Here is a 25,321-nt window from a genome sequence, read left to right as displayed (position 1 = left end):
AGACTAAAGGTAAGAAAAATTGGGGGAGAAATTTTGCAGAGGAAGTGATGAGTAAAAAGAAGGGCAGGAGGTGACTAAGCAAACAGGAAGTGATCTAATTCAAGGAAACTTCTAGACCATGGCCAGTGGGGCACAAAAGGGGTGGATTCCAGGTGGTGTCAGAAAGCACTGAATAGCAGGTGGCCCCTGTCAACCAGTGCAGACCACTTAACTTTTTGATCTTCGGTCAAAAAGCAGTGGGAATTAATTACAGCAGGCTTTTTGTCATAATCAGATTTCCATTTGCAAAGAGCACTGCAGTGGCAATGTGGAATGTAACTGTCAGTCACCTGTTCCATAGTGACAGTGAAGAAAGTGTTAGTCACTCAGTTGTGTTTGACTCTGTGACCCTATGGACTGTTGCCCCAGGCTCCTCTGTTCGTGGAATTCTCTAGGCAAGAATACTGGAGTCGGTAACCATTCCCTTCTCCAGGAGATCTTCTTGTCCCAGGGACTGAACCTGGTTCTCCTGCATTACAGGCAGATTCTTTATCGTCTGAAATACAGGGAATGCTGGCCCCATTTGAATGACTGTCATTTAGGCCAGTAGCTAACACACCCTCAGTCTCTGCCACTTCCCAGCCTGGACTAAAATCCATGAGATCTGGCAGCTTTGAAGGTAACCTTTAATGTATTTTGAAATCCTAGGAGAACTTAAATCCCCATCAGGAAATAGTTGACCAAGGAAAGTGAGGAACAGAGCAGCTGGGGTTCCCATCTGCCTGTTTCTAGGTCATTTCCTCTAGGATCACCTAGTATCTAGTTTCCGCTAGTATCACCTCTAGCTTCCTCTAGTATTCCCCCAGACGCCAGACGGCTGAAAATAACAAAAAGGCTGAGGAAGGAGGCATTTGCCCCGTTCTATTTCCAGCTTGCCTGTCTCAACGGGTTCATGGCTCTTCTCCTGATGTTTAATTGCAGTTTTCACTATCAGCTCCCTTGGTTCTCAGGCCTTCAGACTCAGATGGAATCACTCCACCAACTCTCTTGGGGCTTTGTCTTGCAGGGAGACTTCTCAGCCTCCATAATCTTATGGGCAACTCCTCATAATAAATCTCTTTATTTATATATCTGAATCATAATATATGAAATATATATAATATGAATATATGAATCATATATGTATATATGAATCATAATATACGTGCATAATATGAATATATATGTAAATCATAATATATGATTGTATGCATAATCATATATACATCTTCATATATTATATAGTATATAGTATATAATATACTTCTTCATATATATATATATGTTTCCCTGGAGAATCCTGATTACGATTTACCTTTTGTAGGTAAATTCCCAGCTTAGTGGAAGCAATTTTGACAGAGAAATGGTTGGCAATTTGAGTATGAGGAGGAATATGTGAAAAGCAGGGAGAAAAGAGAGATCACAGCAAACTTTTTAGAAAAGTTTGGTTATAGTGCCTAAAAAGATGCCTTGAGAAAAACTAGGTTACCCAAATTATTCAGTGTTAACAGAATTGCCCTTAGACATCATAGAAAAGATCTGTTAAAACTGTAGTCTAATACATAAATTTTAAAAATCTGTGAAGGACCCTTTTGTATAATAGTCAATAGATGCAGTCTTGTTAGAAAAAAATATAGAAGTAGAAGAAGAAAGGAAAGCTACATAATTCATATTAATTATATCGGACCGCTTTGCAATATATAAATCAAAGCCATCAAAACATGATCTATTTGGACATGTAAAGTTACTAGAATAAAAAAATCAATTATAAATACTTTTTTAATAAGTACATATCATTGCTAGAGTATTCTGAGGGACAATTATTTTCCTGGGGAAAATAATGTGGTTTAAAAATGTCCTACATTTTATTCTAGCTGAGGCTATCCAAAGGCAGATCTATTCAAATAAAGACACCAGTCTCAATTAGTGTCTGACCTAGGTCAAATCATTTTTTTCTTTTTTTTCTTTTTTTTTTTTTTTTGGTAGCTGCTTAATGAGGAAAATAATACAAAATGTCTTACAAGATTTTGGAAGCTTAGTTGCATGCCAATGAAATGACATTTAGAAAACTTGTTAAAATGAATATAAAAGGGTATTGCATAAGTTCTAGTTACTATTTTGCTGAAGAAAAATCATCTCATCCTTATAATTAAGCTCATTTTTACCATGATCATTCAAGCAAATTATTTTGGGTAATATAACATCATATACTTAATAAAGCAAACTATGACAACAGTTGTAATGGACAACATCCAAGGATTTTCTAGCAACCTGACAAAGAAACCAAGTAACATAATTGAGGTGATAACTTTGCATATCAAGGACACTGCATATTCAATAAAATAAACAAGTACTCCCCAGAGATTTATGACCTGAGAACATCTGTCATAAAATTATTTTTGTCTAGTTACTCAGTGTTTACTGAGTGTGAATCAAAAATGGTTTAAAATTTTATACATTTGCAATTAGCAATAATCTTATATACCATTTTCACCAAAATGAGCGTTAGTGTTGAGGAGCATTATCATGTCTGTATGGGCTTCCCAGGTGGCCCTAGTGGTAAAGAATCCGCTTGCCATTGCAGGAGATACAGGAGACTTGGGTTTGACCCCTGGGTTGGGAAGATCCCCTGGAGAAGGAAATGGCAACCCACTCCAGTGTTTTTGCCTGGAGAATCCCATGGACAGAGGAGCCTGGCGGGCTACAGTCCACGGGGTAACAAGAGTCAGATATGACTCAGCCACAAAGCACACACACATTGTCTGTATGAACAACTTTCACTAAGTGACTGAGGACTATGACTATAGAGTAATATCTATGTTGCATTTATTTAGTTTCTGTATGCATTCATTAGTACATTTAGGTTATAATTTTGCTTAAAAGTACTATTTTTATGAAAAGAAATTATAGCAGTTATAAACATATGCCTCTAGGATGTGCCTACTATGATGAGTACAGTCAAGGGCTCCAGAGCTCTGAAATCCAGCAAGCACTGCTTTCAGATCAAGTTTCCCAGCCAATGAAACAGCACATCAGCAGAAAGGAGATCCCGCTGATGGGGAACTGTGACTCAATGGCTCTCTACTGAACTTGACAAGACTTTCCTGGACTGCACTGCAATCTACCTCCCTTCTTTTGCCCACGGATCAGAGCAGCATCTGATAGCTCTCCTGGTCTCTTCTAGTCTCCTCTCAAATTCATCTTAGAGATGGGTACCAAGCCCCTGCCACATATATTGCAAACTTAATTCCATCTTGGTGCATGCTTGTTGGGGCACCTGGACTAATATATTTATCATTCAGGATGACTTCATGGAAAATTATATAACTTAGAATTTTTAGATCTATGAGGCATCTTAAGAGGTCATTCCATTTCACACAGGCAATGGGAAAAAATAAAGCCTGCTCCAATACTTTGGCCACATGATGCGAAGAGCTGACACACTGGAAAAGACTCTGATGCTGGGAAAGATTGAAGTCAAAAGGAGAAGCAGGCCGCAGAAGATGAGATAGTGCTCAATGAACATCAATCTGAGCAAACTCCAGTAGAGAGTAAAGGACAGGGAGGCCTGGCAAGCTGCAGTCCATGGGGTTGCAGAGTCGGACATGACTCAGCGACTAAGCAATAACAAGAGAGGCTGAATGAATTTTCCAAGTGTGTATGGTTATTGAGAAAATCTGGGACCAATTAAGTCAATCGATCCTCCCTGTATTTTAAACCCAGTAGTAACAAAATGCAACTGTAGGCAGAAGGTAAATTGTGTCCCAAAGCAGACTTGTGTCCATATCACCTCTGAGACGAAAGTGTACCATTATTACAGTAACATTAAGAATTGTTTCTTGCAGCCCTAATAACCCAATAACCCATCACCCAAACGAAAACAATGCACATGAACTCATGAAGCCTGTTATGGGACTCCATTACATCTCATAGAGATCCTAAAGAATAAGACTTCTTTGATTTTAACACTTTCATGTACTATCGTGTGGCCTCTCTTTGATTTATTTCAGTGCACTGTCATCATTAAATATTTTCTCATTGATGAAATTTATCAAATGGATCTTTTTATAATTTCCTACAAATTAACATTATTGAAGAAAAAATTAAGCATTAAACTTCCAATAACCATTGCAATAAACTACAAGATGCACTAAATATGCACTTGGTCCAGTCTGCCTCACCTAGGGTTGAGACACTGACTCCACCTTGATGCTTTTTCCCTCTAGTGTTTTTTCACTGTCCATTTCAAAGTTGGATTTAAAGAAAAGATGCCACAGGACAAATGACAGGAAATAGTCAGTTTTCTGGAAACCGATTGTTTTTTTCTCTTTGAACATCATATCCTATTTTCAGTATTTTTTGACAAATACACACAAAACAGTGAAATACTACTTCCATTTTATTAGGTTCATTTAGTTTATTTGAGAGTTTCAAAGAACATTTTATTTAATAAAAATACTCATACTTTCTAGATTATAAGAGTGTAAAATTAAATTAGAAAAATACAAAACATATATTTGACATTTAATAATATCACTAGAAGGGCTTTCCTGGTGGCTCAGTATTAAAGAATTCACCTGCAATGCAGGCATTGCAGGTTCGATCCCTGGGTCAAGAAGAATCCCCTGCCCAAGGAAATGGCAACCCACTCCAGCATTCTTGCCTGGAGAATCCCATGCACAGAGGAGCCTGGTGGGCTACAGTGTGTGGGGTTGCAAGAATCAGACACGACTTACTGACTAAACCACTGCCACCGCTGAACCACCACACCAATATCACTATTCCCCCAGGTAGGAAGAAGTACGCTTGCTTAAAATTTAAGGACCAAAATTTATTGAGCAAATTCTAATTTCTGCATTTGAGGTTACAACTCAATGCTCCGTTATTTCTTAAATGTTTCTTAAATAAAATAAAAAAGAAACACCAAGAAAAGCCTTTGTGTTAGATGAACCATAGTCCCACATTTTAAATTGTCTCAAGCTATAATAATTTATTAAAATAGGTATTTAACTTTGGAATGGAAATGATAATTCAGCACTAATTTGCATATTAATAAATGTATTTGGATCTAGAAATGCTTAGCTAGTTGATATAATTAAAGGCTATGCAGTTTAATATAATTCACACCAAGTCTGAGGAGATAGGTAATACTATGTTTATCAACAGACAAGGATAACAATTCTCAAAGAATGTAAGTAATTTCTCAAGGTTATACAGCTATTTAGTTGTGGAGTTATATTATATATTTATACAGATGCATTTCAGATTATATGTGTGTTCTTCCCAATATAATACTGATTCTAAAATTGGGTTCCAAGGATGTATTGCAGCTCATTTTTCTTTCTGCGAAGTTTCTTTTTTAATTATATGCTTTCATTTTGATTATAATATAAAACTGATTAATAAGCCTATTGTGGATGGTGAGAATGACCACCAAATGTCTTATTGCTGATATGAGTCTAGCGCTTTTCTTTGCACCTGTGTTTATGATCACTGTGCAGCCAAATGATTCTATATTTTACTTCTTAGCAAATCAAGAAACAAGGGACTGCATTTAGTATCCAGGTGCTAACCTCATAGCACATGAAGATCAAGTGAACAATGCTGTAAATGTGGAAGCAGAGGAAAGCTGAATTACCACCCATATAACATGGTACTGAAAAAACAAAGATGGCAATATTTTTATAGTTGACTGAGAAAATTATTATCATTTTGAGGTTCATTCATGTTGTGCTAATTGTTATTTACTTCCTTTTTATTGCTGAGTAGTATTTCATTGTTTGAATACACCATGCTTTTACTTATTTTTTAGTCCATTCACTTAGTGACAAATATTTGAACTACTTCCCATTGGGATTATTAAACATAAGGCTTCTACGATCATCGACATACAAATCATGGTTTGGAAATTATTCTTTGGTGAGGTTTAAAGGCCCTATTGCTTCTGTGGTACAACTGCGAGAAAGTCTTTTTTTTCCACCCCCATGGATGTGATCCTCTCTGCTTTCTGCATCATAGAAAAAGCCATTCCATTTTTGGGGGTCAATCTCTCTCGGAGTGCTTCCAGAATGAGGAATAGGAGTCTCCAGGCTCCAAAGACAAGCCTTTTGCCCATTCTGCTTTCCACCTCCCATACTGTGAAAACTCTTTCTAGCCTTGAAAGAAGAAGAAAAAAAAAAAGTAAGCTGCTTTGTTTCTGTGCAAAACCTATCTTCCTCAATAGGCTTCGGCTGACACACCAAGGGTCTTGCCAGCAAGGACCCTGCTCTCTGCAACACCCCTGTGGGTGGGGGCTTCAGGGCAGGATGCAGGTCTGAGGGAGATTGGGAGAGGAATACGGGTTGGGGGGACTATGAGATACCATTTAGGAACATCTGAGTACCAATTTTAGGAATAAGTGTTTGTACCTAGTTTTACATTTCTACATGTTTTAATAGTATTTTTCAGGGAAGTAATAATAGGAATCAGTGAGAAATTTTTTACTTCAGAAGCAGTTCACAGACTCCATAAATTTGAATCATTGCACAGTACTATAAGGATTTCTTGGGACTGCTGTGGTGGTTCAGACAGTAAAGAATCAGCCTGCAGTGTGGGAGACCTGGGCTCAGTCCCTGGACTGGGAAGATTCCCTGGAGGAGGAAATGGCAACCCACTCCACTATTCTTGCCTGGAGTATCCCATGGACAGAGAAGCCTGGCCAACTACAGTTCATGAGGTTGCAAAGAGTCAGACACAACTGAGCAACTAACACACACAGACTAGGATTCCTCAGTGATTAAGTAAAGCTTTTGCTGATCAAGGACTTTATAATCTCAAGTAGACAGGGGTGGTAGTGGACATACCATTAAGCAAAGGTAATACTTAAAATGTTTAAAAACTGGAGCAATATGGGGCTCAGCAATTAAGAACAGACACTTTGGGGGCAGAGGAGGGAAGGATTGAGAGTTTGGGATTGGCAGATGCAAACTAGTATACATAGAAAGGATAAATAATGTTCTACTGTAGAGCACCGGGAACTATAGTCAATATCCGGTGATAAACCATGATGGAAAAGAATATGAAGAAGAATATATATGTATAACTGAGTCACTTTGCTGTACAGCAGAAATTAACACAACATTGCAAATCAACTATACTTCAATAATATATAAAAGAATAGACAGTGGATACCAACAATTGGTAAGACCACAGAATGAACCCCAGCTGAAAGTCAGCCTTGCCTAAGGGTAGTTGCACAGAGTTTATAACATGTTTTTCTTGTATGCTTTCGTTGATATAGCTTAGCATAGCCAGGGTCAGTATTTTTAATCATCATTTTAGGTAATGAGCACTCAGGAATAAAATTGTATTGGAAACTCATCTTTTGTGTCCCAAGTTTTTATGATACTGAGGTTCTTGTGTTTTCAACATCATCTCCTAGACTTGTTCTAGAATACGAAATCATTTTTGAAAGCAGAATAACTCATTTTTGACTCTCCTCAAACTTTTTACAAGATATTTCCACAGGTTTAATATTTGGGTTAGAAATTGTGCCTCCTACTTCAATCTGCTAATAAACAGAGGGCAGAGGGGATAATTTTGAACTTTTAAATAAATTAGAAGGTAAATTTGGAACTAGGGATTAGCTCTTATAAAAGCAGAGTGTTTTATCTAGGAGAACATCTTCATCCTTCTTATCCAGATTTCAATTTGCAGAGAGTTTTCAGCTTTCAGCTCTCCTCCTTGCCTCTGTGTTCTTTTATTTCTCAGGGCAGTGCTGGGCTGCATAGCAGGTGGTTGATGTAGGCTCCAGGTCTTTCAAAAGAGCAGTTATCACATTTTTCAACAGCTCAGGTAGTAGAAATTTGCTTTTCTCACAGTACCTTTTTTTTTTTTTTTTTTTTTAAAGGTAGGTTTTTGCCAACTGTAAATGGAACTCAAACCCCTGGGAGTTTAAACTCATTTCTAGGTTTGAAATCTACATTACTCAGATGGGCTTGAAACATGCAAAAATCATTTCCTTTACAGCTCAGGGATGTTCAAGAGGCTCAAATCTGAGCCAAAACAAGAAGATTGCCAGGAATAGAGAAACGTGTTAATATTTTATTACTGTTATTCTTTCTATTGTATTAGTCATGAGGGGCTCCACAGCCTTAAATAATTTTCAATAGCTCAGAATATATGGTATATTTTTAATGATTATTTTTGTAAAATACATTTCCAAACTCCACTAGGAAAAAGTGATACTTTTTTTTAATCTCAATTTTACATATTAACCCTTCAGAATGTGTTAACAGTATCTTTTCCTATTTTATGTAAAATCTATTATTTTTAAAACTGGCATATTCAAATATGTTTCATTAGGCCATCTGAAGGAGAGTAGAATTTGATGGCCCACAATACACCTCTGCTGCAGAAGGATTATTTCAGGCTCATTATTTTTAAGAAACAGTAAACACAGAGAATCTCTGAAAGTGGAGTACAAGTTATCTGTTTGTAAGAGAAATTGACATTTATCAAGAGAGTTCCATCTGGAAGGGTGTCTTCCTCTCTGCACCAAGAGGAAGAGGAGGAGGACAATACCTTTAGAAATTCAAATCCATGCAGCAAGCAAGGATTTAAATCTGCATTACAACCGTATCTATGTTCATTAGGCTTTTCCTGGTCCCCTCCCTCCCTTGGCTGCCCCCACTCCAACATCTTCTTATATCCAGTGACAATATTTAAGGTGATGGTTTGGGTCATTTCAGGGTTTTGCTCAGTTTTCCTGGTGATCTCCCATGTATAATGGAGGTGAACATGTGATTACACTTCTGTTTTTTTTTTTTTTTTCTCCTTTAATTTCTCTTTTATTACAAAGGAGTGTTAGCTGAGAACTTAGAAGGATAGAGTGAAGTTTATTTTTTCCTCCCTACATATCATAAATAACAGACTTTGCCATCAGCAGTAGCATCCACAGGAATAGAGACATGGTATCTCCAAGGCAACTTGGGGAACAAAAGAAAAACAAGCACAATGTAAAGAGCTCTGAAGTTAGCTTTTTCACTGTCTTATTGAGGACTATAGCCCAGGAGAACACCTTGCAGATAGTTCTGAGGAGCTCTACCCTGGAGAAGAGGGTTGGGGGTCAGTATATATATGATTTTTGCAAAACGGTGAGTGCAATCAAGCACACATCTAAATAGCAGGTTGCTAGAATGGATATCTCAGTTATGATTTTAGTGTTTTTCTAAGTACGGAAGATGCAAGACATTTTTGAATCTATATATCTGTAGGACATCTCAGGGAAATAACTCCCCAAAAGTTGATACTTCCTTAAATGATTCTCTTGATAGTGACTAACTTTACAATTTCTAAGCTTCAAGCATAATTTCTCCCCATTGTATTTAAGACATCTTTGCTGTATTTTTTTTCATGTTATGATTTTCTAATGTGTATTACTCATCAATTTATCAACTTCAGTTCTATTTGTTTTTATTTTTAGTTTTCCTGAAACCACAATCCTACCTTCATAGACAGAGTTGTCATAATTTAACAACAAGAGAAAAGTGAAACCACAAAACCACCTCTTCAGGTTGGGAATCTGCAAACATTTTCTGTTAAAGGTCAGATAATAAATATGTTAGATTTTGTGACCACACAGCCTTGTGGTGGTGCTGCTTCTACTTATGCTTCTTCTTCTTCTTCTTCTTTTCATCATTATTATCCCTTAAAAATGTAAAGACTGCTTGTATCTACCCCAATACCTGTTACCTCTCACTCTACAGGAAGACACCTGGTCACCACTTTCTGCCGGCCACTGAGTTCATGGTTCACTTTCAGGATTCATATATAGAAGCATAAGTATAAGCAGCTCTAGCCTGAACCCCGCACTCCCACCCCCCAGTAAATAACTATATCCTATAACTAGTGCTTGACTAAAGGTTCTTTTGCATTTAGCCTTACAGATTCCACAATGGTAGTTAGGTAACAGTTCTTTCCCCCACCCCATTTAGTGAGGAGGTTGTTTCAGACATTTTTAATCCAGTAAAATTATTCTGACACATTCTGCATTCTATCAAGAGATTCTCCAACTTCCTAAAGGTTTTTTTTTTAATATATATTATTATTTGTATACATCAAGATTCATTCTAAGTTCCAGAGATGCATGATGTCATGTATAGACCATTACAGTAGACTGTGTGTGCTAAGTTGCTTTAGTCGTGTCTGACTCTTTGTGACCCTATGGACTGTAGCCCACCAGACCCCTCTGTCCACATGGTTCTCTAGGCAGGAAGACTGGAGTGGGTTGCTATTCCCTTTTCCAGAGGATCTTCCTGATCCAGGCATCGAACCCATATCTCTTATGTCTCCTGCATTGGCAGGCAAGTTCTTTACCACTAGCACCACTTGGGAAGCCCTACGGTAAGACTACAAAATAGTTTCATTGGTCTTGAAAAAATTCTATGTTTTATCTAGTCTGCAGCATTCTCTTAAACTCAGAATATCTTGTACCCAGGTCTGTTTACCATCTCTATGTTTTTGCCTTTTCCAGAATGTCATATAAATAAATTCATGCAGTCTTTTCAGACTGGCTTCTTTCCCTTAGCATCATGCATTTAAGATAAATCCATGTCTATAAATGCATGGCTTCATATCCCACACCTTTTTATTGTTGAGTGGTGGTGTATTTTAGAGATATCCTAAAGCTTATTTCTCCATTCATCTATTGCAGAACATCTTGGTTGCTTCCAGTTTTTTGCCAATTGTGCATAAAACTACTGTACACATTTGCAAATAGGTTTTGGTGTGGATCTAGATTTTCATATCAGTAGGGTAAATACTCAGAAGCGTGACTGTTGGATAGTGCTCCATGATTGAATTCAGCTTCATGTGAAACTGCCCAGCTGCTTTCCAAGTTCCTATACCATTTGCATACCCACCAGTAATACCTGAGGATTCCTTTTACTCTGCATCTCACCAGCAATTGGTACGGTCAGTTTTTGGATGGGGGCCACGCTAGGAGGTATATAGTAGTAACTCGTCATTGTTGTTTGATTTCCCTGATGACAAAAGCTATCAAACATCTTTTCATGTGTTCTCTGTATTCTCTATATCTTCTCTGGTGAAATGTCTGTTTAGATTTTGGCCCAGTTTTAATTGGGCTGCTTGTTTCTCATTACTGAGTTTTAAATGTGCTTTGGGTATTTCTGGGACAAATGCTTTGCCAGATATTTTTTGATAGTGTTGTCAACTAGTCTGTGCTTTGAGTTTTCATTCTCTTAACAGGGTATTTCAGAAAGCTGAGCTTTTTAACTTTAATAACGTCCAAATAATGATCTTTTTTACTTTATGTAGCATGATTTTTTGTGTGTGTGTATTTTATCTAAACACTCATTATTAATCTTGGGGTCACATAGATTTTCTGCTGGGAATTTTACAATGCTACATTTAGATACAGATTTGATTTGACTGACTTTTGTAGAAAGTGTGAAGTGTGGGTCTAGGTTTATTTTTTGCATATGGACATCCAGTTGTTCCAGCGTTATTTGTTGAAAAGACTGTCCTTTCTGTACCCAATGTCCTTTGTCAAAAATCAGTTGAATATATTTGTGTGGGTGCATTTCTGGGCTCTCTGTTCTGTCTCACTGATCTATGTGCTATTCTTTGGCCAATACCATGCTGTGTGATTACTGTAGCTTTATAATAATTCTGGAAATCAGATAGCATGAATCCTTCAACTTTGTTCCCCTTTCGTATAAGGTTGGCTATTCTAGGCTTTTGCCTTTCCAAGTACATTTCAGAATCAGATTGTCAATATCTACAAAGTAGTTGACTGGGATTTTAATAGGGCTGTGCCATACTTTCATTTTTATAAGGATATATGTAATAAATCCTTTTTGTAATTTATTGCCAAAAGTAGTTTGCTTCTTTTCCCTGAAATCCATTGAGACCAGGGTCATTCCTTTTTTTAATACTAGCACCAAGGAAGCAAAGAAATAAATCATATTTAGAAATTACTATAGTCATTTAATTATTTTTTGTATTGCTATCAATAAGCTTTTTAACATCCTAACCTGTATATAGATATGTATACATACATTCATATATATTCCAACCCTATTAATGGTTGGTATTACATAATTTATAATAGAATAAACATAAATATACAAGTAGAATAAAGCAGAAATTTAAATCAAAATATCAATAAAATTATTACTTTTTGTTTCTTTGAAAGTTTTATAAGTAACATCAGTTTGTACTCTATGTTAAGTATGATAGCTATTTTTTATACATGTTGTTTTACTTGTTTTCAAGTGAGTCCTTAATAGAATTGGAGAAAATTCTTCACATAAATGCAAAGTCCTTATATCTACCAAAGGGGAAAATATGAGCAGAAAAAAATATAAAGACGTATTGGGTTAGTAAAAATTCAAAATCTTTAGTAAAGCCAGAATTGAAATTTGTAATCTTAGCAAAATATATTTAGAAATGTAATGAGGCATTATCAGGGGAAAATACAATGGAGCCTAATTTTACTTAAATTGTATTCATAGATGTACATTTGCAGAACAGAGAATCTGAAAATAAATTAAGACTATACAGTAATGTAATTTCTTCATATTCTACACAGAATCCATGCAGTTGTTTTTGTCTACAACTTAGTAACAGAAAGAAGAAATACTCTATTTTTAAGTGGTTAAACTACTTACTCTGGTTTACCTTTTGTCGTTCATGAAGAATATATTTCATATGATGCTGGCTTTTCCTTTGTGCATAAATGGCGCTTTTCATCAATACCCTTGAACAAGAACAAACAGCTACTTTAGAACAAGAAGTGTGTTGAGTAGGTATCAGGTATATAAAAGAACAACAGAACTGAGAATAGGAACTAAAAATCTTGTAAATTTTGTGTTCATAAAGTAGCCTACATTTTTTTCTTACGCAAAATATATTTCAGTCCTGATGGGCAAAACTAAAATAGTATTTCCAAAATGAATTCTTTTCAGAAGCCATTTGTAAATTCAAAATGTCAGCCACACAGTGTCTCTAGAGACCTCACCTCACCTCATATTTACTTAGTGAACTCACAGTCATCCTTTAAAGCCCATACCAACCCTTTGAGAAGAGTTCCTGGCTAATCCCAAGTACATTTGGGATTCTCGTATGCTCCACTACTAATTTACTTACTTACACACTGGTGTCTAAAACTAGACCCTTTGAGTTTGATAGAAGTGTAAATATGTCCATCATCTTTTTCCTAATCAAATTATGCGTACTCCTTGAAACTGCTTGATAGGAAATCTTTGCAGTATATATGTTTACTGTGATTTTGCAAGATTCTTTCTTTTGGAAGCAGAGCTATGTCTTCAGTGAGGGGTGCCACATTTGAAACCTGGCTCAAATTCCTGCACTGAGCCAGACTTCATATTAAGGTGACACCCTGGGTCTCCACCATTCTTCATTTAGTTTGATTGTAGATGCCAAGCACCATCTCTGTTGGCGGCCTTTCTATTTTGCCTCTAGTGATGCTGTGTTCTATCAGCCACTCCACAACTCTTATGGGACCACGCCCCCTGGCTGCTCTTTTGACCTTGATCAATGTGGCAATAACTGTGACCATTGGCTTTTGACAATTAAACCCACAACCAGGTCTCTAGTGCTTTGGAACCCTATAACCCTCATTACTATCAACACACTGACTCTGGGACCATCCATCTTTCTGGCAGAGGAAAGCTGACGCCACTGAAACTGTGTTTCTGGGGAACAGAACACTTCTGGCAGAGCTTCTGGTCTCAGATGGCATAGCCATCCCCTCACCCCCACCAAACCGGACTTCAGCATCATCTCTCTCTAGGATTCGCTTTGCCAACTATGAGCTGCTACTTTTCTCAGGCTTTTATACTCCTGGACCATTCCTGGCTCCAACTATTCTAGTTCGTGGTGTCTGGAAAGCAAATGCCAAGGAAGAACTAGAAGGGCAAGGCATTTATGGTGAGGATCGTCTGTTAGCTGTAAGGAGAGAGAGTAGGACAAGCCATCAGACCGTGACAGTCTGACACTCTTGAAAGAGGAGGAGGAAAATGTTGCAGCCAGAGAGGACCGCAGACTAGAGAGTTGTCCTGCGGAAATCTCCATGGACAGACCAACGGGGAGGCCGTGATCAAAGATCGCCCGTTAGAGGGCTCCTTTATTGCCGGAAGTGACTCAGGTCTGCCACTCTCCTTGCAATCAGTTCTCAGCTGAGCACAGCGCAGGAAGTGTATGTCCTTGGTGGGAATGTGACTGCAGGTTGTAAATGTCCAGCAGCTGGAGACTGGACTCCATAGCTAATTGCAAGTATATATATTTTTTCATTTTTCCTCACAGAATTTCATTTTAATATTTTTTAGTATATTTCACACAGTTTAGCTAAAATCTCCTTGACTAGTTTTATTGACCAAGAAAAACCACTCAAGAGGGCCAACAGGTAATAAAATATTTTCTAAAAATCTATTTTAAACACTTGAATATAAGGACATACTTATGTACTTAAACAACACCACTTACACTTTCTTTCCAGATGATTTTGTAAACTCTTCTTTCTTTGAGTTTAATATTGCTAAAGATGAAGGGTTGTTTGTTCATATGACAGAATTTAATTCAGGAATATTAAGAAGTCAAAACTCAATAATTTACAGAAAACTGGTAGCACAGCTGGAAACGTCATTATTACTGTCCTCTGCAAAACAGTAGTTTCATGTTTCATTATTTGTTGTTGTTGCTCAGATGCCAAGTAGTGTCTGGCTCTTTGTGACCCCATGGACTGCAGCACGCCTGCCCTCCCTGTCCCTCACCATCTCCCTTAGTTCATCCAAGTTCATGTCCATTGAATCAGTGATGCCATCCAACCATCTCATCTGCTTTTGCCCTCCTCTCTTTCTTCCTTTAATCTTTCCCATCATCAGAGTCTTTTCCAATGAGTCAGCTGTTCACATCAGGTGACCAAAGTATTGGCACTTCAGCATCAGTCCTTCTGGAATGTGATTATTGTTGCCTCTGAAATGCTCACCCACTCTCTAATAGCACATCATGGTAGAGGGTAAGCTTCATGACTGGACCTAAAATCGGCTACTCTTCATTCCTGCGTGAAACAGTGTGCTTGACAACAGACTCCAAGCCTAGACAGCACCAAGAATATCAGGGTATAGGGACATCCCTGGTGGTCCAGGGTTAAGACTCTACAATTTCAGTGTACGGGGTGTGAGTTTAATCCCTGGTTGGGGAACTAAGATCCCACATGCTATGTGGCCAGAAAAAAAGAAAGAAATAAAAGAAAAGAAAAAAAAAATAGGGCATAAATTAAAAGGGGAAAAATAGAGACAACAAGATCTAACTTTCCTTCTCCCAATTGCCAAAAGGAGACATTATTCTTGGTGAAACATAAGAGACCGTATTATTTGTTAATGGTGTTAAAAAAAATTACAGCATATTAAAAATAAAAGCCCTATCTGTCTGGAAATAAAATATCTATCTCTAGCTATTGTCTATTTACCTGTCTATCTGTGTCTTCTCTTAGTGATGTTCTTAGATTAGCATTTAAAAAATATTATTTTTTGCATTACTACAAAGGGCCATGCTGTCTAACAGATTCACATGAAATTACAGGTCTTACTCAGCAACAATATTCTAATGATGGCATAGAAAAGTGAGGCAGCATACCCTGGATGTTTCAGCTGCAGTTTCCAAGTCCGTTTTTCAGAGTGATGAGAGGCGATGTATATAGTAAAGAATGGTACGAGGAAACCACTGAGGTTTGAAGTATTTCTGTTTTTACCACTTGTTCGTTCTTGACGTACAAGTTCTACATGATTAATGGCCATTCTCCTAACAGTTGTGCCCCATAAATGCATAGACTTCAAAGTTATTTCTAATAACTTTTCTAGACCAGACAGAAGTATCTTCCTAAAAGCATTTATGAGGACTAAGTATAGAGCTGTGAGGACTGAGTACAGAGCTGTGCCTACAGTCTTCACAGTGATGAGCCAGCCTTCAAGTCCAGAAACATGTTTGCAGAACATCTGGTCTGGGAGCAAAAGGACCCAGACACACTGGAAGGGTCAGTGGCCATTGGACAGACCCATTATAGCTCTTTCTGTCCCTAGTTCCAAGGTAAACGACCAACATGTAATTGTTGGCGCAATCACAGTGAAATAGTAAGAAAAAGAGTGAGAGGAGAAGACACTGATGGCATCTATTTATAGAGCCATAAATCATGAAGTGATTGGACAGCTCTAGACTCTTAACACCCACTCTAGTGTTCTTGCCTGGAGAAACCCAGGGACGGCGGAGCCTGGTGGGCTGCCGTCTATGGGGTCGCACAGAGTCAGACACAACTGAAGCGACTTAGCAGCAGCAGACTCTTAACACCATTTCCTAGATCCAGCTCCTCTTATATATTAGAGGAGGTAATTCATTAAAAGCTTATATTGATACCATGTATGCCACATTCTATTTAATACCAGGAAGAATATTAAAAACTAACTAGGCCTGTTTTGCCACAATTACACATATTCTAAATATATTGGAAAACAGTATGTTGCCATAGCCTTATTATGACAGTAACGTTTCATATTGTAAATCTCAAGCAGATTTACAACACACCACGTTTGTTATTTACTTGAGAGATAGATGGTTTGACCCTTGTAATCACAAGAGTCATCAAAGTTCAAATGTGAATCTTAAGTTTTTTTCTACAGTTTTTGGTTTTCTGACTCACTTGACTTTTTCTTTTTTTAATTAAGAAAAATAAAATGGCGGAAAATAGTTAAAACTCTCTTTATGGTCTGAAAACTGCATGGTTGATTTATAAGCATGGCTATTTGAGACATTAAATATGTTTCTGTTAATTGAAGAAAATATAGAAAGTGAACTGTCTTCATAGAATAAAAATAACTTGCAATCCCATTAAAATATGAAATAGAACGATCAAATCTAGAACCGAAAAAATTGAACTTTTTAAAGGTATCTTTACCTTTAGAAAGGAAAATGATGCTTCTTTTCTCTTTATATTGACTCCAGCTGCTTGACAACTTAGTACAAACCTCAAAAATATATGAAGTGATTACCCTGAGGACAGCAATTGCAGTTAGGACAGGAAATGGAGTTGAGAACAATTGAAATACAAGTTTAAGCTATACATAATGCAATTCTAGAATAGTGTTAGCCATTCTATATTGATATGTCAAAATGATGTTCTTTTATATGCCATATGCTTTTAAACATTTTAATAATGTAAAGCAATCTATTTCTTTAGCATCTCAGTAATTTTCCATATAAAGACAAACATTTATGTAGCATGATATTTCCTTGCATACATCAAAATATTCAACACATATTAGTGTGTAATAACATCAAGTCACATGGCTCTTTGCTATTTAGTCACATTTTAAATTTAAAATTGAATGATGTAATGAAATAAATGAAAATCTGTGTCCACTTGAAATGTATTTCTTGCTGTGAATAGAGAGAAAAGTATAATTTTCAGTCTGATTATTTTGACATGAACACATTCAATTCTATACAAATGTTTGTTTCTCAACTTTTATCTTAGCTCCACAGTTCTTAAACTGCTCTGCACAGTCTTCCTTTAATATATGTTAATTAAATCAATACTGTTACTATTTTTGTTTGTTTGCTGGGAGTAGATTCTGTTTCAGTTGAGTTTGCATGGATCAGCTTTGTAATATTTTGGGTTTATAATCCACTTTAATTCTCAGGGAATGATGGTATTTCCCTTTTTTTTTCATTTACTAAAAATAATTTTAGGTGGTGTTTCTATGTGTGAAACATTGTGAAAGATCATTGTGATAAAGATACTGTGAGATCTCATGAAAAATGAACAAAATATTTTCTACATTTTTATGCAGCATAGCATCACAGTATACAGTAAATTATCAAATTCTAATATAAACAAACCCTGTTGCAAAATTGATTTTTTAAAAAATCTGCATGCTGTTAAAAATATCAATCAGTGGTTCTAATGCAAGGGTGATTTGGCTGGCAAAGACAGGGCGATTTCCAGCGACGTTTTGACAGTCACAGCAGAGATGGGGTGTGGGAGTGCTACTGCCCTCTAGTGGTCAGAGGACAGGTGTGCTGTTAAATAGCTCACAGGAAGGTCCTATCCCGAGAAAGAGCTCTCCAGCATACACTGCAATAAGGTTGAGGCTGAGGAGCGCTAGTATAAATTAAGGGAAAGTGGGGCTCTTTAGACTATATCAAGGGAGACCTTTCTGAGAAGTTAAGTGAAAATGTCAACTATGGTTAGCAGGCAAAGAAGCGTTGCCTAACCCGAATTTGGAAATCTAAGAGTTAAGTTCACTGAGGACCTCAGCTACTCTAAAGATTCTGAATTAAATCTAAACGAGAGTTGGAAATCCTCTGATGAGTTTCAAAGAGAGAGGTAATATGATTAATTATGCATTTGTAAAAGATCACATTATGGAGTATGGTTGTAACGTTACAGGAGATACTACAAAGATATAGTTTATCTTAATAAGCTAAGTGGTAAACACAGGTATTTTGACCCTCAGTGGTGGTAATGGAGAGGAAACAAAGTGGAAAATTGTTATACATATTTATAAAGTCAACTTGGCAAGTTTTAGCCATGGATTTGTTTGTGTTCGGAGAGATGGAATCAAGGAGGACTCCTGAGGTTTTTACTTAAACGGAGAACTAAAAAGTGGAAAAATAAAAATTACAAGAAGCAAAGCATTTTATTGAGTTGGAGCATACCGGAGATGGAGGAAAACCATCAAGAAGTGAAGATGGGGTGTGTTAGATTTGTGTGTGGATGGGTGCTAAGTCACCTCAGTCGTGTATGGCTATTTGTGATCCCGTGGACTGTAGCCCCCCAGGCTCCTCTACCCATGGGATTCTCCAGGCAAGAACACTGCAGTGGGTTGCTAGGCCCTCCTCCCGGGGGTCTCTGCAGCCCAGCGACTGAACCGCTGTTGAGTCCCCTGGGCTGGCAGGTGGGTTCTGTACCACTAGTGCCGCCTGGGGAGCCCTGCAGTGCTTTTCAGACTTACAAGGTGAACACTGAGGAGTCAGTGGCAAACCTTGGTCTGAAACTCAGAAGAGTTGTCGACTAGAGTGTGTTACCAAGTCTAAGTTCCTACTGCTCATAGAGTTGCTGTTGCTGACTTTTAGTTGTTCAGTCGTGTCCGACTCTTTTGTGACCCCAGGGACTGTAGCCTGACAGGCAAGAATATTGCAGTAGGTTGCCTTTCCTCCCTCAGGGGACCTTCTCCACTCAGGGACTGAACCTACATCCCCTGTATTGGCAGGTGTATTTTTTGACCATCCAAGCCACCAGGGAAGCCCTGCTCTCAGAATTGCAGGCCAATAAATCAAGAGACAAAGTGTCGGGGCAAGGAATAGCGACTTTACTAGGAAAGTGAGCAGACTGAAAAGACAGCCGCTGAGTTATTGTCCCAAAGAACCATCTTACCCAAGTCAGAATTCAGTCTTCTATTATACTAGAGGAAGATAGGATGTGACTGCTTGTTGCAAGCTTCCTGGAGTCCTCCAAATCCTGGTAGAGATGTGATAATCTCTGTTCTGGCAGTTGAACACATAGGTCTGGTTACAATGCTCCTGTAAACCTCCAACAAGACAAATGTTATTTTTCATTATGCAGCTTTTTATCTCTATATAAATGAAAAGTGTTACACCTTTAAAGGTCAAGCCTAGGAGGCAGAGCCATGAGAAAGGGCCACTCAGTATGTTGTTGTTCAGTCTCTTAAGTTGTGTCCCACTCTTGTGACCCCATGGACCACATCCCGCAAGCTCAAATTCGTGTCCATTGGATTGGTGATGCTATCTAATCATCTCATCCTGTACCACTCCCTTCTCCATTTGCCTTCGATCTCTCCCAGCATCAGGATCTTTTTCCAATGAGTCGGCTCTTCACATAAGGGGGCCAAAGTATTGGGGCTTCAGCTTCAGCATCAGTCCTTCCAATGAATATTCAGGGTTTATTTGTTTAGGCTTGATCTCCTTACAGTCCAAGAGACTTACAAGAGTCTTCTGTAGCACCACAATTCAAAAGTATCAATTCTTTGGTGCTCAGCCTTTTGTACGGTCCAGTTCTCACATCCATACATTTCAGGATATCGGCAGTGTTCTTTCACAAAAATGCAGAACCAGTATGACTAAGCACAGCAACAGAGCACAAAAATTGGAGCAAAAGGAATAGATCCAATGTGGAATTAGGTTGTCAAGTTTGCTCTTCTCTTTCAGAATATAAATGGCATGTTTTAAGCATAAGAATGCATGTGATCATGTAGAATGAGATGAGAAGAGAAGGAAGAAGTATCTGTGATGGAGCCTATCCTATAGAATCTTTAGTAATCACAGTCTGCAGAAGGAAGGTAGAATATGGAGACAATGTAGAGCAGAAAAAGTATCTGGGAGATGGCTGCATCCAAGAAAATCCAACCAAAGTGAGATTGCAAGAAAGAACAGAGCCTTGTGAACTGTAGTTAAATAGGTAGGAAATGAAGACTTGCTCCTAAGGACAAAAATGGAGGCATGGCATTTGGGATTAGATTTATCAAGAAAAGGGCTTCCCTGGTGGCTCAGATGTTAAAGAATCTGCCTATAATGCTGGAGACCTGGGTTTAGTCCCTGGGTCTGGAAGATGGCCTGGAGGAGGGCATGGCAACCCACTTCAGTATTCTTGCCTGGAGAATTCCATGGACAGAGGAGCCTGAAGGGCTACAGTCCATGGAGTCACAAAGAGTTGTACAAGACTGTGTGACAGACACTTTCACTTTTACGTTTTTGTTGTTGAGAATAGCTGCGGCATGCAAATTGTGGTCAGCAAGATCAAGAGTTAGACATGCTTGAGCGAACAATAAGAAAAACTAGAAAGAATAGGTATCAAGCAATTTTAATAGGTTTGCTTTAGAGTGAGCAGAAGAATAGAACAATGAGAGGGAAACAATGTGGTATCGAAAAGATTTTGTCTGCTGAGACTGATTTTCTGTTGTGTTTTGTTTTTATTTTTGTGTGTTTTATTGACTTATCAGTGACATATGACATCATATTAATTTCAGGGGTGCAATATAATGATTCAATGTTTAATATCTTGTAAAATGATCAGCACACTAAGGTGCATAACATCTGTTACCACTCAGATATAATTTTTTTTCCTGTTACGAGAAAATTTAAAATCTACTCACTTAGTAATTTTGAAATATTCAATACAATATTATTGACTATATTCACTACATGGTACATTACTGTCCCATGACTTATTCATTTTATAACTGGAAGTCTGTATCCTTTGACTTCCCTCATTCATTTTGCCCATCTCCGTCTCCTACCTCTGGCAACCACCGTCTGTTCTCTGTATCTGTGAGTTTGTCTGTTCGTAGTTTAGATTCCACATATAAGTGAGATTATACAATGTTCCTGTTTCTTTGTTTGTTTCACTTAGCTTAATGCCCACAAGGGGCTTCCATGTTGTTGCAAGTGGCAAAGACTTCCTTCATTTAATGGCTGAATAACATTTCATCGATGTATACTTATGACATTTCCTTTATCCATTAATGCAAATGGTGAGGGCAGTGTCACTCAAAGGGTATCAAGTTTCTATTATGAAAGATGATTAAGTTTTAGAGGTTTGCTGGGCAGCATCAAGCCTGTACTTACAACTACCATATTATACACTTACTTCCTTTGTTAAGGAAGTAGATCTAATGCTGAGTGTTATCACCAAAATAAAAATAAGTAAATAAAATGGAAAACATTAGTAAAAGACAAATTCACACCTAGAAACTGACCTCTCAGGGTAATGGGGCGGGATCACTTTAATCTTTATCACACAGTCAGAAAATTAAGGCTTAGAGGAACTGAATGATTTTCACAAGTTATAAAATGGATTTTATTCCACGTGATTTGACAGGGTATTTTCATGGCCCTAGAAAGCCTCTGTGCTTTACATAGGGATCCTCTTCCTCAAGCCTCTGGCAGCCACTGATATATTCTTACTGACTGCATATTTTTTATTTGTGTAGAGTGCCATTGTTGTTCAGTTGCTCAGTCGTGTCGCCCTCTTTTTGACACAATGCTGCCAAGTTTTGGCAATTATCAATAAAGTGGCTTTGCTTCTTTCACTTAGTATTTGACACTTAAGGTTCTTGGCTGGGAAACCCCATGGACACAGTAGCCTGATGGGCTATGTCCATGGGTTGCAAAAGATTTGGACAGGACTTAGCAAGTAAACAATAGCAGCAACATTCCTTCTAGATCAATGCATGATTATATATTTGTGAACCCTAGACATTGAGTCATTAAGATATAACATTTTATATTAGTTCAAGTACCTTTGAATCCTTTGAATGAACTCAACTAAGTTCTGATTTTATATGATAAATCATTCAATTTCTAAGAATCACTCCTTTTTTGCTTGTACAGAGCACCTATCTAGTTGTTAGTCAGGGTTTTCCAGAGAGGGAGAACCAACAGGAAAAACATACACACACACAGCTTTATTTTAAGCAATTGACTCGTGCAATTATGGAGTTTGAATCCAAAGGCAGTCTTCTGGTGGAACTGCTTCTTGCTCCAGGGAGGCCTGGCTTTTGCTCCATTCAGGACATCAACTGATTGAATGAGGTTTACCCACATTAGGGAAGATCATCTATTTTACTCAAAGTCCACCAATTTAAATGTTAATCTCATTGAAAAACACCCTCACAGAAACATCCCTAAATATCATTTAACCACATTTCTGGACATCTTGGCTCAGCCACATGGAAATGAACATTAGCCATCACAATAATATAATGTCAGCATTTCACTTTATTTTACAATTTGCATTATTACTGACTGCTGTATCCAGAGGTATTAAAAAAAAAAAAGCAGTCAATGAGAGTTAACTTTCAATCATTAAACAATAAAAAGCACTTTTGCATTAAATATAAGATAATGGTGTTGCAAACAATTTTAGCCTTTAGAACTGCTTGGAAAAACATAATGCTTCTGTGTCTTTCCTTTTTTGTGTGTAGAAAACTGTAATAAACACTGTAATGTTTGATTTTATTATCTTATACTGACCAATTGAAACCAAAAGCTAACTTATGAAAAGTAGTTTCAGGAAGTCTGTTTCTTTGGAAAAATTTTGAACATGAAATGCCTTTTGATCTGCTCGTTTTTTTTTTTTTTTTTTTTCCATTTCCATTTCAAAAGTTTCAGAAGGCTTTTCATGTTTCAGCCCCATACCAGGCAGCTTCAGATGTGTTTCATTTTAGAATTGTGAAGATCTTTGAATCCCATTATTCAAAGTAAAATGGAATGAATTGGAGAGTTATCAACCAACATAAAGTGAAAAAAGTATTTCAGAGGAAAACCTGTGATGACTTTATTTTTTTTTTCAAAATTTATTCAGAAAAGACCTAAATGTCACAATGCCACCTACATGCAGGGCCAAGGCCTGTGAATTTGAGCCTTTGGCTGTGGCAGACTCTCCAGCAGAGTAGCCTGCGCTGGCTTGCATCATATAGGTGGGCGAGAAAATTTTATATCAGGGCTGCCTCTTCTCTTCCATCAAATTTCACCTGCTATTGCAAACATGGTGACCAAAAATCCCCAATAAACTATACACTGAGGTGTTCGTTAACAATAAGGTATCATATTTATATAATCGTCTTGAATAGGGAAAACACCCTGATATACGCCATACATCTTAAATAATGGTATAACATATGTCAGCCTAATCAAGCAGGGATTTGTCCTCCAGGAGATAATAGGGCTCCTTAGATGTATGCAAGCGAGCCATAGTTGAGTGGATTCTAAACTGACTACCAGAGTGTCTGGAGAAGGCAATGGCACCCCACTCCAGTACTCTTGCCTGGAAAATCCCATGGATGGAGGAGCCTGGTGGGCTGCAGTCCATGGGGTCGCACAGAGTCGGACACGACTGAAGCAACTTCCCTTTCACTTTTCACTTTCATGCACTGGAGAAGGAAATGGCTCCCCACTCCAGTGTTCTTGCCTGGAGAATCCCAGGGACGGGGGAGCCTGGCGGGCTGCCGTCTATGGGGTCACACAGAGTCGGACACGACTGAAGTGACTCAGCAGCAGCAGCAGCAGCAGCAGAGTGTGTAGATGTGCCTAGCAGTATGACGACAGGTATAGATATAAGGGGCTTTCCTGGTGGCTCAGCGGGTAAAGACTCCACCTGCAGTGCAGCAATTGCAGGGGATGTGGGTTTGAACCCTGGGTCGAGAAGATCCCCTGGAGGCGTGGCAACCTACTCCAATATTCAGGCCTGGAGAAACTCAAAGACAAATGTGCCTGGGGGGCTACTGTCCGTGGGGTCGCAAAGAATCAGACACGGTTGAAGCAACTGAGCAGGCATGCATGCATGCATGGATATAAGGAAATTTCCACAGGATAGAGACTTGTTGAAAGATATATATATTGTGTGGCATTTATGGAGTAAGATTGGAGAGGCAAAGTAGGAGACAACATTTTGCAGCAGACTTAGCTCTAGATATGGAACAGCTACAGAAAATGGAAGAAAAGTGAGTTTCTGGGGAGCTCAAAAAGGCAAGCTATTGAGCATCTTTTCATCGAGCTATTGGCCGTTGGGTATGTTTTGGAGAAGTGTATATTCAGTTCTTGGCCAACAGGTCTATGAAAAGATAATCAGTGTCACGAATCATCAGGGAAATGCAAATCAAAACCACAATGAGCTATCAGCTTACACAAGTTAGGATGCTATTATCTAAAAGACATGTGCATGCTAGTCACTGGGTGAACCTTTGGACTATAGCCCACCAGGCTCCTCTGTCTATGGGGATTCCCCAGGCAAGAATACCGGAGGGCGGGGGTTATCTAAAAGACAAAAGACAGCAATTGTTGACAAGAATGTAGAGAAAAGGCAACCCTTGTGCTCTGTTGAGAAGTAAATTGATACAGCTGCTCTGGAAACAATATAGAGGTTCCTCAAAAAATTAAAAACATCTTTGATCCGGCAATTCCACTTCTGGGTATACATCAAAAAGAATTGCAAGCAATATCTTAAGGAAGCATCTGCACCCCTATATTTATTATGGCTTTATTTGCAATAGCAAAGACACGGAAACAACCTCAGTGTCCATCTATAGATGCAAAAGAAAAAGGAAATGTAGATGGAATATTTTTGGATGTGTGCTCATTTGCTCAGTCATGTCCAACCTTGTGTGGCCCTGTGGACTGTAGCCTGCCAAGCTCCTCTGCCCATTGGATTTTCTAGGCAAGAATTGTAGAATGGGTTGTTATTTCCTACTCCAGGGGATCTCCCCAACCC

This window comes from Budorcas taxicolor, chromosome 22 (assembly GCF_023091745.1).
Source record: "Budorcas taxicolor isolate Tak-1 chromosome 22, Takin1.1, whole genome shotgun sequence".
Taxonomy (NCBI): Eukaryota; Metazoa; Chordata; class Mammalia; order Artiodactyla; family Bovidae; genus Budorcas; species Budorcas taxicolor.
The sequence above is the reverse complement of the archived record's forward strand: the minus strand, read 5'-3'. Positions refer to the sequence as shown.